This window comes from Myotis brandtii, unplaced genomic scaffold (assembly GCF_000412655.1).
Source record: "Myotis brandtii unplaced genomic scaffold, ASM41265v1 scaffold182, whole genome shotgun sequence".
Classification (NCBI taxonomy): Eukaryota; Metazoa; Chordata; class Mammalia; order Chiroptera; family Vespertilionidae; genus Myotis; species Myotis brandtii.
Genome location: NW_005356751.1, coordinates 2,363,739 through 2,382,604, shown reverse-complemented (window position 1 = coordinate 2,382,604; position 18,866 = coordinate 2,363,739). Strand labels below are relative to the sequence as shown.

Sequence of the window (18,866 nt, the reverse complement as noted above, 5' to 3'; positions counted from 1 at the left end):
TCCATCCATCTAATTCAGTGGTTCTCAACCTTCCTAATACCGCGACCCTTTAATACAGTTCCTCATGTTGTGGTGACCCCCAACCATAAAATTATTTTCGTTGCTACTTCATAACTGTAATTTTAATCACAAAAACAATATGTAATTATATATGTGTTTTCCAATGGTCTTAGGCGACCCCTGTGAAAGGGTCGTTCGACCCCCAAAGGGGTCGCGACCCACAGGTTGAGAACCGCTGCATTAGCAGATATTTCTCCTCCTTGGACAGCGGGCCTGTTTTTTTCACAGGCAGAATACGAAGCAGTTGTCTTATTTTTGTGATCCCAAGAAGCCCCTAAAAGACGATGTTAGGTCCTGTGGAAACGATGGCACACTCAAAATGAGAAATTTGAGGAGACTATGACAAAAGGACTATTTACAAAGATAAACAGGATTTTTTTGGAGGGGCGGGGAAATAACAAGGGATTGGACAGTATCCCAGAGTTAGTAACTGCAAGCAAAGGAAAGGGAGCGGTTAGTGTCAGCAGTGGTTTCAAACTTCACAGGCATCAGAATCTGGGCCTCACCCTGGACCTTCTGCTTCAGTGGGTTTGGGGTAGGACTGGGGCATTTGTATTTCTCACAAAGTCCCTGGTGATGGTGAGGGAAAGCAGAGTTTGCACCCCAAAATATGCTGCTTCGGATATTGGTTATTTAAAGCTGGTTAATTTTAGGAAACAAAAGACTCAGAAAGGACCTTGACCCTCTCCCTTACCTGCCTACATGAATTTAGAGATCCTGTTTCAGGGAACTGTTATCATAGATAAAGTACAGTTTAATAGGAACTGAGTGTGATAGACAGGGAGGGACCTCGCAAGGTTGATCAAAGTCCTCTCTGTGTCAGATGTTAAAGATGATGGCCCAGCAAACATTTGTTTACCAAACTCATGTGAATTGCCTTCCTGCCCTTTGAAGTCCCAAACTACAACCCCTGCCCGCCCCCTTCTTAGCTCAAGGTGGCAATTTAAGCCTCAACTGCCCGATTTGTCCTCTGCCCCCATAGTCTTGTGGAACCCCTGTATGTACATACATAATAAACTTGGTTATTTCCTCCTGTTAATCTGTCTCATCTCAATTTGATTATTAGATCAGCCAGAAGAACTTAGAAGGGTAGAAGGAAAATTATTTTTCCTCCTGCACAAGGGCCGTGCTGCTGGGCTGGGAGAAAACTGTATGGAGAAGGCAGTGTGACTTGAGCTGGACCCTCCATAGGGAGGTGCAGCCAACCTGAGGAGACCCAGCAAGGAGGATGCTGGTAGAATCGAATCCAATCAGAGGAATAGCTGCCCCTCCATTCCCCTCTGTTGCTGCTCAGCCATTAAATTCAATCAGCAGCCAAAAGACAAGGGAGACCATTAGTTCAGTTCAGAAAGAACAGCCTGCAGGACACAGACCGGAGTGGAGAGTGAATCTGGAAGAGCAAATGGCAAATAGTAGCACTTTCACCCAAAATGCCTTCATGTACCTTGTCTTCACCATTTTTTTCATACTATGTTCTTTTTCTGTCATGCTTTCCAGTGTACATGAACATGCATGTACAAGGTATTATGTGATTCTCACAGTAACCCTACTGGGGAGGTGGAAATGATATTTATGCTCATCTATACTAATAAAAGGGTAATATGCAAATGGTCGGGATGCCCTCACACGTAACGACTGATCAGCTGGAGGCTGCAAGTGCAGCAGGCGCGGGTGGGCAGGGACTTGCAGCGTTGGGGGTGGGGGCGGGGCCACGGCGGAGGCCTCCTCCAGCTCTGGCCTACCTCTTTGGGGCAATTCATCGAGGAGCCCTGGATGGGTGGGCGGGCCTACCTCTTTGGGGCGATGGATTGCGGGGGCTCCCACATTGTGACAGGGCACAGGCCAGGCTGGGGGACCCCTGCTCCCCGAGTGCACGAATTTTGTGCACCGGGCCACTAGCTTACAAATAAGGAAACTGAGGCTCAAAATGCTGCACTTTGGATGAGCTGGAACTTGAACTCAAATTTTCTGGTTCTCAATTTGGAGCTCTCACCAAGACTGACTTCACACTTGGGATATGGGGGAGTCTGGTAGTGACGCTGGTCTCTCCACCCCAGGCTCCTGCAAAGCTGTCTCTTCATCCCTCGTGTGCAAGCCCCTCAAGCTGCATTGTCTTCTAGAAGAGGTGCCTCCCTTCCTAATTGAGAAGCTCAAGGGCATTTGGTGAATTTCATCTCCTGCTAGATTCATTTCTTTGAGTTATTCTCTGGTTTTCAAACTTTTCAGTGGCAGGGCTACTTAAAGTCTTGATTTGGGGGCTTTGAAAAGTCCAATAAACCACAGCTCTTACCCCTCCATGTTCAGAACCTTTTGAGAAACAGACACACAATCAGACACATGGAGATAAAAATGTCAGCTTTGATGGGCTGAGGCCAAAGTGGAGGAGAAACCAGACTTTCTAAAACTCCCCCCCCTCCCCCCGACCTTCTGGGGAAGCTGGGGAAGCAGGAGTGTATGTGTGTGAGGGGCTTGGGGCTGGATGCACCTGTCTGCTGGGCAGGCTAGTCCCAGGAGAAGGTGCAGACGGGGCCGCACATGCTCAGCTCCTTTCCCAGTGCCTCTTTAGATGGGCCACTCCTTCCTTGGGGAAAACTGAGAGGGGAGTAACAGGAAGGTAAATGCTCTTCACAATTTTAAAGTGGAAGTTTCTATTTTATGGAGCGAGGAGAGGGAGATAATGGCTTCCCCCAGCAATACTGCCCCATGAAGAACATCTTGCACTTAGCAGTATGTAAGAACAATCAATGTGACTGATTCTGTCAGATGATCTAGGTACCGAATTTTAAAAAATTCTTTATTGTTGAAAGTATTACATATATCTCCTAGGTACTGGATTTTTAAAGACTTGGCTCTCATTAGTACATTAGTATAGCTTTGGGCCTCGACAGTACTATCACCTGTGGAACGCTACTTTTGCTTCCTTTAACGTGATTCATTTCTGGGTCCCTTGATCACTTTCTACAGTGCTTTGGGATCAGGGCCTATTTGAATATTGAGAGTTCCCATGGTTTCCTTCTGAGAAGATTCTTGCTTATCAAATCTACAGCCTATCTCTTTTTCTTGTCCAGGATTAGGTAGACTATTGGGAAAAGTCCTTACAAAGACTTCTTGGGAACTGCATTTTTAAAACTGCATGTCTGTGGGAAAATACTCTCCAAGTACAGAGGGGGCTCTGTTTTTGCCTCCACTTATTTCTCAGGCTCCTTAGGGAAAAGAAACTATTACAGGTCAAATCTTTTCACAAGTAAGCACCACTGGACTGTACAAATACGTGGTATGGATTAGAACCTTGTTTCATTGACTACAGCTTGAATTAGGTTAGACATACCCTGGGCTCTGGAGGACTCCTCGTTAAAGACGTTCATTGCGAAGGTATTTGTTGTAGAGGAGTTGAACCTGCTTTAGTCGGGACACTCGTAAGTCAAGGCCCCACTGTACGTGGTATGGATTAGAACTTTGTTTCATTGACTACTGCTTGAATTAGGTTAGACATACCCTGGGCTCTGGAGGACTCCTCGTTAAAGATGTTCGTTGGGAAGGTATTTGTTGTAGAGGAGTTGAACCTGCTAAACATAGCTCTCTCCCAGCTGATGTTTTTACCAGGCTGATTCAGAGTGGGGAGCAGGAGTGGGAAAACACTGTGTACACAGTCTGCTGGCCAGCAATCAGGGCAGAGGAAAGAAAACACAGGCAAAGGTCTGTGTGGAATGTGCATCTGAGTCACAGAGGGAGAGGAAGAAAATAGCATGTGTCATCCTGAAAAAGCTACTCTCAGGGCAGTTTCTTTTGGCTGTACCTGCTGCTTCTCCCCTGGAGAGTCACAAGGCCTCACTTGGCTCTTCCTGCCGCCTATTCAGACTCAGAAGGAAGCCACCTTCAGACAAATTCCTTCTTCTGCCCAAGAAAGAAAATAAACGGAAATTGAACGTCCTGGTCTCTGAAGAACCTGGGTTGGTTTTTGAATGAACCCAGGAGAGTGCCCTGCCTTCAGGGGCTGGGAAGGCCTATGGGCACAACTGGGACTTGCTCCTCTGGCGCCCCCTTGGGCATGAGGGTGGAATTGTGTTCTTTAATGTTGTCTAAATCCCCACCATTTCAGTCCCTGCAACTCTATCCAGTAAGTCTCCCTTTCTAATCTTTGCCTTTCAGCCTGGATAGTTTCCTCACCAACTTCTGGCCATTCCCAAGGCTGATCTCTTGAAAGTTTTCTCTGGTTGTCCCAGCGGTTCTCAACCTGTGGGTCGCGACCCCTTTGGCGGTGGAACGACCCTTTCACAGGGGTCGCCTAAGACCATCCTGCATATCAGACATTTACATTACGATTCATAACAGTAGCAACATTCCAGTTATGAAGTAGCAACGAAAGTAATTTTATGGTTGGGTCACAACATGAGGAACATTAGAGGACCAGAAGGTTGAGAACCACTGCTAGACCCTCCTTAGTATTACTATTTCTAAAAAAATTCTTTCTCTTTCCATGTCTGCATGCATCTCTGGTCACTAAGTCCCAGAAAAAGCCTGGAGCAAGCTGTCAATCAATAATGGACAAGTATTTCTGAAATTCATTAAAATTTTTTTTATCATTTTATTGAAATGTAATTTATATACCATTAATTTCACCCATTGTAAGTGTATAGTCAATTATTTTTAATAAATTTATAGTGCTGTGCAATCATTGCCAACAATCTAGATTTAGAACATTCCCAAAACCTCATAAAGTTCCCTCATGAGTATCTGTAATCAATCCTCAATTTCACCTCCAGTTTCAGGCAATTACTGACCTGATTCTTTGGTCAGTTTTTGCAATTGGCTTCTTTCACTTAATATAATGTGTTTGAGTTTCATTCGTGTTGTAGCATGTATCAGTGCTTTATTGGTTTTATGGCTGAAAGATAGTCAGTTGTATGGGTATACCACATTTTGTTTATTCATTCATCCGTTGATGGATATTTGGGGTGTTTTCGGCTTTTGGCTATTATGAATGGTACTGCTTTGAACATTTATGTACAAGTCTTTGTGTGGACATACATTTTAATTTCTCTTGGGTAGATACCTAGTAGTGGAATTTCTGGGTCATATGGGAAGTTTGTTTAAAAAACTTCCAAGATTCTTTCACAGTGTGGCTGTTCATTTTGCATTTTTGCCAGCAATATATGAAGATTTCCCCATATCCTCTCCAACACTTGGTATCATCTGTCATTTTTATTATAGCCCTAGTGGGTAATAAGATGTAATGCTAGAGATCAGCCAAAGGACTTGTATGCATGCCTATAAGCTTAACCAACGGACACAGACACCAGGGGGGTGAGGGCATGAATGGGAGGGTGGGAGGGACATTGGGAGGGATAAGGACACAAATGTAATACTTTAATCAATAAAGAAAAAATTATTTTAAAAAAGATGTAATGCTATCTTATTGTGGTTTTAATTTGCATTTCCCTAATGACTAATGATCTTGAGAATCTTTTCAAGTGCTCTTTAGCCATTCATATATCCCCTCTGGTGAAATCTACATTCAAATGTTTCACTCAGTTTTTAATTGGATTGTTAAACTTATTAGTGGTTCTTGGTATATTTTGGATACAAGTCCTTTATCAGATATATAATTTGTAAATATTTTCTCTTAGTCTCTGTCTTGTCTTTGCAACTTATTATGAGTATCTTTTGAAGCACAAACATTTTCATTTTGATGAAGTCCAATTTATTACTTTTTGTGTGTGCGAACTGTGCTTTTGATGTCATATTTAAGAACTCTGCCTAGTCCAAGGTCATAAAGATTTTATCCTATGTTTTCTCCTAGAACTTTTTTAGTTTTACTTTTACATTTAGGTGTAAGATCCATTTTGAGTTAATTTTGTATATGGTGTGAGTTAACTTTTTTTGCACATGAATTTCAAATTGTTGTAGCAAATAATGTCTTTTTCTCCAAACTGTTAGCTAGTTCCTTGAAAATCAATTGACCATAAATGTAAGAATTATTTCTGATTCTTAATATTGTTACATTAATTCATATGCCTATCTTTATACCAATACCACACTGTCTTGATTACTATAGGTTTATAGTACATTTTTAAATTGGCAATTTTAAGCCATCCAGCTTTGTTCTTCTTTTTCAAAATTGTTTTGGATATTCTACATAAAATTTAGAATCAGGTTGTCTGCTTGTGCCAAAAAGGCTGCTGCAGCTTTGCTTAGAATTTATAGGTCAATCTGAGGGAGATCTGCAATCACAATATTGGTTCTTGCCAATCCATGAACATGGAATATCTATCCAGTCACTTAAGTCTATCTACCGTTAGAAGCAAAAATTGACAAAATTAAAGGGAGAAATACAGGCTACAATAATAGTTGGAGTCTTCAATATCCATTTTCAATAACAGTTAGAAAACCAGACAGAAATATAATAAAATGGAGGCCTTGAACAATGCTGTACATTACTAGACCTAATAGATATATACAGAACACTCAAGTAGAATATACATTCTTCTCAAGTGCAGATGGGATAGTCTCTAGGATAGAGTATATGTTTGGCCATAACACAAATCTTTTAAAATATATTTTTATTTATTTCAGAGAGGAGGGGAGAGAAAGAGAGAGGTAGAAATATTAATGATGAAAGAGAATCATTGATCAACTGCCTCCTACATGCCCCCTATTGGTGATCGAGCCCGCAACCCAGGCATGTGCCCTTGACTGGAATCAAATCCAGGACCCTGCAGTCCGCAGGTTGATGCTCTATACACTGAGCCAAACCAGGTAGGGCCCACAATACAAATCTTAATGCATTTTAAAAGTTTGAAATCATATGTGCATGCAAAGTATTCTTTTTCTCACCACAATGAAATGAAACTAGAAATCAATAGCAGAAGGAAAACTGAAAATATGTGGAAATCAACATACTCTTAAATGATCAGTAGGTCAAAGGAGAAATCACAAGGGAGATTAGAAAATACCTTGAGCCCTGGACGGTTTGGCTCACTGGATAGACACAATACAAATCTTAATGCATTTTAAAAGTTTGAAATCATATGTGCATGCAAAGTATTTTTTTTCTCACCACAATGAAATGGAACTAGAAGTCAATAGCAGAAGGAAAACTAAAAATATGTGGAAATTAACATACTCTTAAATGATCAGTAGGTCAAAGGAGAAATCACAAGGGAGATTAGAAAATACCTTGAGGTGAACAAAAATGAAAACACAACATACCAAAACTTATGGGATGCAGAAAAATTGTGCTAAGAGGGACATTTATAATATAAACATATACATTAAAAGTGAAAAAGGAGCCCAGTTGGTGTGGCTCAGTTGGTTGAGTATAATTCCATGCACCAAGAGTCGCTGTTTTGATTCCTGGTCAGGGTGCATGCCCAGGATTTCAGGCTTGACCTCCAGTAGGGGGCATGCAGGAGGCAGCCCAATCCATGTTTCTTTCTCTCCCTCTTTCTTCCTCTTTTTAAAAATTAATAAAAACATACTTAAGCCCTACCTGGTTTGGCTCAGTGGATAGAGCGTCGGCCTGAGGATTGAAGGGTCCTGGGTTTGATTTCACTCAGGGGCACATGCCTGGGTTGCAGGCCCCTTTCCCCAGTAGCGGGTGTGCAGGAGGCAGCCGATCAATGATTCTCTCTCATCATTGATTTTTTATAGCGCTCTCTCTCTCTCTCTCCTTCTCTCTGAAATAAAAAAATATATATTTTAAAAAAAACACAACAAAAAAAATACTTAAATAAAAGAAAAAGGTTTTCAAGTCAGTAACCTAATTGATGTTAAAAATTTATAGCTCTCTCTCTCTCTCTCTCTCTCCCTTCTCTCTGAAATAAAAAAATATATATATTTAAAAAACACAACAAAAAATACTTAAATAAAAGAAAAAGGTTTTCAAGTCAGTAACCTAATTGTACATGTTAAAAAAAGAATATTAAAACAAAACCCAAAGCTAACAAAAGGAAGGAAATAAAGACTTGACCAGAGATAAATACAATGGAAAATAGTGAAACAATAAAGAAGTCAAAATATCCATAAAAAGATAAACAAAATGGACAAACCAAATTGACTTAAAAAAAAAAGAAGACCCAAAAAAGTCAAATCAGAAATTAACAAGGGGACATTATAAATGATGCCACAGAAATATAAAGGATTATAAGAGTATACTATGAATAATTGTACACCAACGAAATGGATAGCCCAGATGAAACTGATAAACTCCTAGTAACACAAACCTACTAAGACTGAATCATGAAGAAACAGAAAATCTGAACAGACTCATAATTATTAAGAAGATTGAATTAGTAATCAAAACATCCCAATGAACCAGGCTGGTGTGGCTCAGTGGTTCATCATCAACCCATGCACCAAGGCACATGCCCAGCTTGTGGGCTCTTTCCCCAGTATGGGGCATGAGGAGGCAGCCAGTTGATGTTTCTCTCCCATCAATGTTTCTATCTCTCTCTCCCTCTCCCTTCTTCTCTTTCTAAAATTGAAAAAAAATTAAACAAACAAACAAGCAAAATGTCCCAACAAAGATGAAGGTCACTGTTGAATCTACCAACATTTAAAGAATGAACACCAATCCTCTTCAAACTCTTCCAAAAAGGAGAAAAAAAAGGGTCACTTTTCCAAACTCAAATAAATCAAGAACCTAGCATTACCTTGATACCACAAAGTCAAAGACACTACAAGAAAAGAAAACCACAGATCAATATCTCTTGTGAACATTAATCTTCAACAAAATACCAGCAAACAGAATTCAAAGAATGTTAAAAGAATGATACACAAAACCAACTGGGCTTTATTTCTGGAATATAAGGGTGATTTAACATATAAAAATCCATCAATGCATTATACCACATTGATAGGATGAAGAAAATACAAGTAGCGCATACAGATTTAATATAATTACAAATATTGTTGGATTCATGTCTGCCATTTTCTATTTGTTCTCTATATGTCACGTGGTTTTGTTCCTTTTTTATTGTCTTTTGTTATATTTAATAAATATTTTTGTATCCCATTTTAATTACTGTGTTTATTTTTTCCTACATTTTTTGGGTTATTTTTAAGTGGTTGTTCTAGGAATTACAATATGCATCTTAATTTATCACAATCTATTTCAGATGAATAATAACTGGAATAATAATAATAGTTCAGTAAAATACTATAGAAATTTTGCTCCAATATAGTTCCTTACTGCTCTTTCTTTTGTGTAAATATTATAATACATATTACATCTGTATATGTTATAAACCCAACAATAGTGTTATGATTTACTTTACAAAATCTTTCATTTTTTAAAAGTTCTTAAAAGAAAAGAGAAAATATATATTTATAATCTATTTATTCATATGTTTACCATTTTTCTGTGCTCTTCATTTCTTTGTATAGTTTGAGTTGCTATCTGGTGTCATTTCCTATTATCCTGAAGAAATTTATTGAGTAGTTCTTCTAAGGCAAGTGTGCTAGCAACAATTCTTTGATTATGTTGAAATGTCTTTATTACACTTTCTTTTTTTTAAACAGGAGAAAAGCATACACATTATTTAAGTTTTATGTGACATGGGAGCCTTCAAAAAGAAAGACCTTCACTTTCATTTTTAAAGGTCAGTTTTACTGGATATAGAATTCTTTTTGTTTCTTGATTGATTTTTAAAGGGAAGAAAGGAGAAAAAGAGAGAGAAAGAGATTGATTGATTGATTTGTTGTTCCACTTATTTATATAGGCATTCATTGGTGGTTTCTTGAATGTGCCCTGACTGGGGATTGAACCTGCATCCTTGGTGTAATCAGGATGATGCTGTAACCAACTGAGCTACCCGGACACAGCTTTGGATATATACTTGAATTTTCAGCTCTTTGAATATATTACCTCACTGTCTCCTAGTCATTGCTTCTGATGAGAAGTCAGCCATAATCAAATTGGTTTTCCCTTGTACATGATAGATTGTTTTTCTCTTGCTGTTTTGAATATTTTTCTCTGTTTTTTTAAAAATCAGATGTGAGAAGTTTTTAGCCATCATTTCTTTTTAAAAAAATATATTTATATTGATTTCAGAGAGGAAGGGAGGAGAGAGAGATAGAAACATCAATGATGAGAGAGAATCACTGATAGGTTGCCTCTTGCATGCCCCCACTGGGGATGTAGCCCACAACCCAATCTGGGCATATGCCCTGACTGGGAATCCAATCATGACCTTCTGGTTCATAGGTCGACGCTCAACCACTGAGCCACCTGGCCTGCAATGGTTTAAGTATTCTTATTCCCGCATCCTTCCTCATTCTCTCTAAAGATAAATAAAAACATATTTTAAAAAGAAAATAATACAATAATTAACAAATCATGATACAAGAATAAACTCTGTTTTGTGTACTCACAACTGTAAACTTACCTTTGCCCCACCCTGTGTTTGTTCCACAGTCTAAACAGCTCATTGATCCCAGCTTTTACCAAATGGTATTTTTAAGTTGTTAATAGATATTTATTATAAAAGGTAATCTGTGGAAAAATTCACTGGAAAATGCTACACACTGTATTCTGCTCACAGCCTTGCTCTTGGAGATATGAAATGGGTCTTGTCATATACATGACATTTTGGATTCAGACTATTTTGACCTGAGAATAAATAATATGATCAGATTTCTAAGATACGAAGCTCTCTCTGAATGTTTGGCTGAAAAAAGAAGCTGATAATAATGGGTGACTAATTAGAGTATTTTTATAATAATCCAGGACAGAGATGAGGTAGCTAAAGCAAGATGGTGGCAGAGAAAATGGAGCAATGGGGGTGTATTAAGCATGTTATTAGAGGTAAAAAGAGGCAATTTAGCTATAAATGGGAAATCAGAATTATTGGTCAAAGCTGACAAGGGTTTTGCAGGGAAAGCATTGCCAAATGTTAAACACATAGGGCAAAAGGATGAAGAAACCCAAATAGAGTTGAGATGTCTAGGGGGTCGGGAATAGAACGGATGACTTGGGGCCTACTGAAGAGTCTGGCCAAGGACAGAGGGTGAGAACTGAATGGATAGGTCTGTGTCCTGGAACTCCTTTCAGATGGTTCCCAGGCAAATTCCCAGGATGGCATGGCAGCCTGGAGTAAGTGCACATGAACAACTGCTGTCCGTCTTCAACAGGTCCATTGAATGAGGGGCAGACATTTTCAGAAAGCTGTTACATGAAGGAAAGCTTCCCTAGAGATATATCCTGGAAATAAGGGGGCTGAATTCTCTGTGGACATGGGGGTGGAACCTAAGACTTTCAAAGAGAAAGCTAATGTTTATGTATAAAATATTTCTGATGAAATAGATTATACCGGTTGCTTTTAGGGAGAGCAAGTGGGTGGCTGGGGGATGGGAGGGGAAAAAGACTTTTCTCAGTATAACTTTTTTTACATTTTGTATTTTTAATAGAGTGAATTTAACATCTATTCAAAATAAAATATTTTTATTTTCTTATTTTTTTGTTAATCCTCACTCGAGGCTATTTTTCATTGATTTTTAGAGAGAGTGGAAGAGAGAGGGAAAGACAGAGAGAAATATCGACGTGAGAGAAACACCTGAATAAGTTGCCTCCTGCATGTGCCCTAATCAGGGCCCAGGCTGCGGAGGAGCCCGAAACCGAGGTTCGTGCCCTTGACCGGCCTTTGGTCCGCAGGCTGACACTCTATCCATTGAGCCAAACTGGCTAGAGCAAAGATTTTTATTTTTACTTTAAATATATTTTTATTGATTTCAGAGAGGAAGGGAAAGGGAGAGAAAGAGAGAAACATCAATGATGAGAGAGAATCATTGATCAGCTGCCTTCTGTAGGCCCTCTACTGGGGATTGAGCTAGCAACTGGGGTATGTGCCCTGACAGGGAATAGAACAGTGAACTCCTGGTTCATATGTTGCTGCTCAACCACTGAGCAACACTGGCTGGACAAAGTAAAAGATTTTTAAAAGGAAAGTTAGGAAATACACTGAAGAGAAATAATTTTTTTATTGTCCTTTCACACATCTGCATGTATTTCTAAGTGAGACAGCCCTGCTTGGAAAGTTTGTGGTGGGGCTGCTGATATTCTTATGGGGAATAAACTAGTTTGTGTCCCGCCATCCCCGCCGCCCGTTCCCCGCCGCCCAATGTCCTAAGACCACTGCGTCTTCTCTTCTTAAGGAACATGCAGCTCATTCATGTACTGAGTCACTTCTCTACCCTATTTTTAGCTCAGTGAAGCTGCCCTCCTCCCTGACTGGAAGAGACAGAGGACGTCCAGTTCTACAGGGTTTAATTTACTAGGTGCAATCCCCGTGATAGTATGGCTTTCTGAGTGAAATTACCTGGGACAGAAGGAAAGATGGGAAAAGGAGGAAGAAGAGTCCATATTTACGGGAAAATGGACAGTCCGAAATTATAAGCTTAAAAGAGAACATCCATCCCCCCTTCATTTCAGGGCAGGGTTTGGAGCCAGAGTCTCAGAACAGGAAGCCACAGGCAACCACTTAGTTCTCTGTCAATAGCATGAAAGTATGGGGAAAGGAAGTCGGGTAGGGTGTTGACAAAAGCTCCAGGCTCAAAGTCTACCCCTAAGACTGTGCGACTTTGGTCAAGTGACTTCCAAAGCCTGAGTACAATATCTTTTTTTTTTTTTTTTTAAATTAGGTAATTAGATGGGTTGATAACCTCCAAATTTTCTTCCAATTTCCATATCCCATCTTTCTAAATATCAGGAAGTCCTGCTATATAATTTTATAGCGTTTCCTACCAAGAATTTCACTTCTGGGCTTTTGATATTTGTTTCCTGGCTTTATTTTCAATTTTTAACGTTTAAGGTAGAAGCTTGAGGAGGAATGGCAGGAACTGATGAGAATTCAACGATCTCGGTGTCTGGGTCACAGGGTAGAAAGTTCTGGAAGTTGCTCCAGCAACTTCTTCATAACCTGGTCAATTGGGATAGTTTTGTCTTTTAACCAAATTTCTCTTTTCTAAGAATTCCTTTGTCTTTTCTTGAAACCATTCACCTTACCCCTAAACTCTTTTTTGCTGTTCACTAGCCTATACTTGTTATGCCCAGATTTCAGGATCCCCAAGAAACCAACAGGGAGCCAGCAGTCCAATGTAAAAGCATAAGAGTCTTTATTCGAGCTAGCTCGGCTCCCCGACCTTGCTGACACAGCGACAGGAAGCAGAGAGAGATAACTCTGTGTGGAGACGGGTTTTATAGGGGGTTGGAGTAAGGGGAGGAGAAAGGACTGTGCTCTGCCGATTGGCCAGGAGCAAGTCGGTGTCTTGTTCCTGGGTGTGGCTAGCAGAGGCTTAGACTTCCGGGAAGGAGCTCCTTGCCAAGCACATGGCCAAGGTAAGATGGAGGGCGTATTCCTCGCCCTTTCAATACTCATATATCAATTGATGTGACTGAATGATAAATATAATGATTATTTAAACAAATAATCGAGCACCTACTATGTACTAGATAAACAGTTTTCAAACTTTGTGACCTCAGGACTCTTCTACATGCTTAAAAATTGAGGACCTCCAAAAGCTTTTGTTTATATGGGTTATATCTATGATACCAAATTTTTGGACTGGAACCCAGATTCTTTGTCCGCCGGAATCGAAGAATGAATCCACAGAGAGAAAGTGGTATAACAAAGGTGGAGATTTATTGAAGAACAAGTACAGACTCCCACATGGAGAGAGGGAAAGAGTCCCACAGAATGGACTCCCAAGTAGGGAGGGGGAAAGGGTCCCACTGAGTTCCTGTTTCCATGGTTTATAAAGGCTGCAGTTCCTGTGTCCTGATATCCCCTCTGATTGGTCAATATTCCTCTTCGAATTGGTTACTATAGTGATTCCTGAGGCCCTCCTCCCTCATAGTCCTTCCTTTCCTCAGGGCTTCCTTCTCTTTATTTTGTAAATATAGACCTTTCTTGGCTACTTCCAGTTCCCTTGTCTTATGGAAATATACCTGTTATTGCTTCCTTGTCTTAAGGAGATGTAACTGCATCTGGCTTCCTTGTGTTATGGAAATGTACCTTCTCCCAGTCTGTAGCCCTGTGTTTTTCCATGGACCCCAACTCTAAAAAATCCTTAAGCCTGCCTATATTCCCCTAAAATTCCTGCTTCATTTATAGGTATTTATTGAATTAAAAAATAAAATGGAGAAAATTTTAAGACATTAATTGACTTTAAAATAGCCACAATAAATCCATTATGTTAATGTAAAAAACCATTGAAACCTGTAAAGAATTTTTGTGAGTTTATTTGAGCCAAACTGTCGACATATGCCGGGAAGCAGAACCTCAATGAATTGAGATAATGCTCCAGAGAATGGCGGGTTACATCTGTATTTATACATTGCAATCAAAGGAAAGGGATGTAGATGGGTTACATGAAATCCATTGGTGATAGACTAGAGAGGCAGAAGAAAGCAAAGCAGGGAAACCCCTGGGATTAGATAAAAAGTAGAATGTCAGACATATACTTAGGTGGATGCAGGAACAATTAACATAACAATGAAGGAATTTGTGGTATCTGTCCTGGAGCCCAGGCACATTAGGTTGTGCCCCAAGGGGTCCAGAAAAAAGGGAAGTTACAAGTTACCCAGACATTTCAAGGGTATCTACACTAATAATAGACAAATATGCAAATTGACCGTACCTCTGCGATGCCCCACAGCCAATCAGGAGGGAATATGCAAATTGGCGGGACAAAGATGGCAGTGGCCACGGAGCCAGCCAGAGCAGGAGGGAGGCTTGGGTCGCCCCCAGTGATGGAGGAAGCCAAGCTTCCCACCTGCCTGGTCCGGCCGCTGAAGGAGGGGGGCCTGTGGGCAGCGGCCATGGAGCTGGCCTGAGCACGTGGGAGGCTTGGGTCGCCCGGGCCGGCTGCCGAGGGAGGGGCCTGCAAACGGCCCTCAGCCCCTCACCCAGGCTGGCCAGGCACCCCAGTGTGGACCCCCACTCCAATGGGGTCGTGGCCAGCCTGCAAACCACCACAGGCCCCTCGCCCAGGCCGCCCCGCCCCCTAAGGGAACCCCCACCCTGATCCTGGGACACCCTTCAGGGCAAACCAGCCGGCCCCCACCGGTGCACCAAGCCTCTATCTATACTAATAAAAGGGTAATATGCTAATTAGACTGGGAGACCTTCCAGGAGACCTTCCGGACATTCTTCTGGACAAAGCCATGGTGACGGAGCTGAGGTAGAGGTGGTTAGGGGCCACCCCAGATTGGAGAGGGCGCAGGCTGGGCTGAGGGACAGCCCCCCATGCACAAATTTCATGCACTGGGTCACTAGTGTTATTATAGATGCAAAAAGGCAGGCTCAGTTAAGGTAAAGGTTGACCTTGTCAATGAAGATACCGGCCTAGGATGTAACTAGCCACCATAACTGCTTTTAGTTAAAGTTTAATTTCAGACCATCCTTTGTGGTTACTTTAGGTCTCTGAGTTTGCAAGACCACCATGCAGGCCTTCCCTGAGCTTGTCAGGTTAGCATTGAAACAGGAATTTTAGGGGAACATAGGCAGGTTTAGGGGATTTTTAGAATTGGGGTCCATGGGAAAAAAAACATAGTGCTACATGTTACATTTCCATAAAACAAGGAAGCAGCAACAGGTATATTTTCATAAGACAAGGGAGCAGCAACAGGTACATTTCCATTACACAAGGAAGCCAGGCGCAGGCAGCAGCAACAGTTGCATTTACATAAATCCAGAGAACTGGAAGAACAAGGTCTATATTTATAAAATAAAGAAGAAGGAAGAAAGCCCAGAAAGAAAAGAACAATAGGGAGGAGGGCATTGCATGTCCCATGTGGTGTTTGACCTTTGAGTTCAGGAGTTGCTATAGTGACCAAATCAAAAAGAGGGATAGTGGCCAATCAGAGGGGATATCAGGACACAGGAACTACAGCCTTTATAAAACATGGAAACAGGAAGTCGGTGGGACCCTTTTCCTCCTCCTCACGTGGGAGTCCATTCTGTGGGACTCTTTCCCTCTCCCCACGTGGGAGTCTGTACTTGTTCTTCAATTAATCTCCACCTTTGCTATACTACCCTCTGTCCGTAGATTCATTCTTTGACTTTGACAGACAAAGAATCTGGGTTCCAGTCCAAAAATTCTGATTTCGTCCACAATTACATGCCAACAACTTAAAAAAACACACAACAGCTATATATTTAAAACAGAAAAAATTTTAGTGAGAGGAGTGGCCTTGTTCTGCAATTTTTGCAAATCTCTTTACTGTCAGGCTTAATATAAGACAGCTGGATTCTCATGCCTGGTTCTGCATTTAATCTTTTGCTTTGGGGTTTGTATGTTTCCTGGGGCTGCTGTAAGAAATTGGCTCAAAACAAGAACATAAGATGCCTTAGCAGGTTTGGATCAGTGGATAGAGCATTGGCCTAAGGACTGAAGGGTCCTGAGTTCGATTCCAGTCAAGGACACATGCCCGGGTTGTGGGCTCGATCCCCAGTAGGGGGTGTGCTGAGGACAGCAGATCAATGATTCTCTCTCAGCGTTGATGTTTCTCTTTCCCTCCCCTTTCCTCTCTGAAATAAATAATATAAAAACAAAACAAAAAAACACAAAAAATAAGAACACAAGAAACCTGTTCTCTTATAGTTCAGGAGGTGGGAGGTCCCATGTCAGTTTCACTGTGCAGAGACCAAGGGGTGGGCAGGGAAGCGCTCCCTCTGGAGGTTCTAGAGGGAAATTCATCCCTTGCCTCTTCCAGCTTCTGGTGGCTGATGCTCTAATGACTGAGAACACCCGCCAGGGCAAAACTGGATTAAAAAAAAAAAAGTGAGTGTGTGGTGGTAAAGAGTACAGTTTGGAGCTTCTGCCTTGATTTGTGTTAAGGTGCCAGTGATTTTTAATACCATTAGTGCAAATACCATAGTTTTTTCAGGATAAACTATGAGATTTAAAAAAATTTGTTCAACACTTATTTCTGCACCCCCGTGTCTAGTGCCAAGCATTTATATTAAAGCTTGTCTTCAAGGATTTGTTATTGCTTGTATTTAATAGACACAAACAAAGCAACAAGTCTAGCTACATCTGTAATTATATAATTGTTGTCTATCTGAAAGGCAGTATAATTCTGCAGATGAGATATTAATTCAGTCTTTGTGTTTGAAACAAATTTCCTAATTTGGTGAGTTACTGCATCTTTGGAGAGTAGCACTGCCACGATTTCTTTGACTGACTTTTCATGTAGCAGACATTCATTGAATAATGTACAGACTTTAATAGTGTCTCAGTTATTGTGTGCCCTTCTCTAGCCAGTGCAACACAATCATTTAACCTGTAAGATGCTTCCGGGGGTTTTTCCTTTCTAGTTTGAAAAGTGGTAACACAAAAGTTTTGGCATTTAAAGATCTTGTCATGTTTAAAATCTTAAGTTCCCTTTCCTTTAAGCTGAATTATTGGTCTCAAAATGATGCCTCAACTTAACTGGAACCATAATAGTATTTGAAACTGTCTTATTGAGTAAGACAAGATAAGGTAAATTATAAACATCCCTAAAGCCAAGCAAAAGAAAGAAGCTTTTGTTATGCTTCCCTTACTTATTTGAAGTTTCACTCAGATTCTTCCCTTTACCAAAGTGAGAGAATTCTCTGGTACTGATGTCAAGGTCATCCTTTTCAGCATCTTTAGATGTGGGAGGGTTGAGAAAGCAAGTCTTCTAATCTCCCTTTTGTAAGCCAATGAAATCCTAAAAACAAAACAAAACATAAACAAAATTTTATTTTAGAACTAGAGGTGAGCACCCACGAAATCGTGCACAGTTAGGGTCCCTAGGCCCAGCCTGGACTCCGTTGCATGGCCTCTGCTGCTCTGCGATACTGTGTGAAGCTCCCCGCTGCTGGGGTCCAACCCCAGCGGGTCCAGGGGTCCCCAAAGGTGTGGACGGAGACAGCGTTCAGTTGATCAGCAGCCTCGCCAGGATCTCTAGCCAAGTTCTGGTCAGGATCTGATGTTTATTGTCTTGTTACATCTGTATTTATACCAGTTGATTTTAATCCTGTCAATTTCTATTGCAAAGGTTAGGGCGTTTCTTATCTCCATTCCAGGGAGTAAAGATTATGTAGTTTAAGCATGATTATTTGTAGTTAAAGTGATTAACTACCCGCCTGGCACTTAGTTAAGGGGTTTTATCCCCTCCCTAACTTCAGGGAAAAATCCCTACCTGGGGAAACAACCTTTCTCGGAGAGGTGACCTTGGTTAAAACACATAGCGCTAAGGGGAGCAAACATATTAAGAACAGTATGCCATATACGCCAGGTCCCTTGAAACATATGCTGTGCAGATGTTTCTTTCCTGCAGCAACTGTGTCGAGCAGCAAGGATGGACCGGCTTCCGGCACCCCGCCCCAGGACGCTCCTTGATGCTCACGGCTCCTCGACTGCTCCGCAAAGCTTGCTGCCGCCCCACGAAGCCCGCCGTTGGATGCTCTGCAAAACTCCCTCACCCCGCGACTGCTTCGCAAAACTCGCTGCCACCCTGGTGACTGCTCCGCTAAGCTCACGGCCACCCCGGGAAGCAGCCCGCCACTGCCGCTGCTAACAGTCTCCAGTCCTGCCCCACCTCCAGCCCCCCATCATGGTGAAGGGCTCAGGGGCCAGGGGAGGGGGGGACCGAGAGGTGCTTCATGTACTTCATGGTGACCGGTTGCCCATTCGGTCGTGATGGCACCTAGCTCTTTATATATATTAGGATAAGACATTAATGTCGGAGGAGAACCAAGATGGCGGCATAGGTTAACACCGGAGTTTGCTGCCTCGAACAACCACTTCAAAAATACAACTAAAAGACGGAACGGACATCA

General features: G+C 41.4%; 1 long non-coding RNA gene across 1 annotated transcript in view; it reads right to left on the bottom strand.

Moving 5' to 3' along the window:
* Nucleotides 1-2,969: 2,969 nt before the first annotated feature.
* LOC106725709 overlaps nucleotides 2,970-18,866 on the bottom strand; it is a 22,718-nt gene continuing 6,821 nt past the window's right edge. Inside the window, exons 2-4 of the long non-coding RNA XR_001361633.1 lie at nucleotides 3,363-3,367; nucleotides 3,166-3,175; nucleotides 2,970-2,980 (exon numbers count right to left, since the gene is read on the bottom strand). This is a non-coding gene — a long non-coding RNA (uncharacterized LOC106725709). The remainder of the gene's footprint in view (nucleotides 2,981-3,165; nucleotides 3,176-3,362; nucleotides 3,368-18,866) is intronic.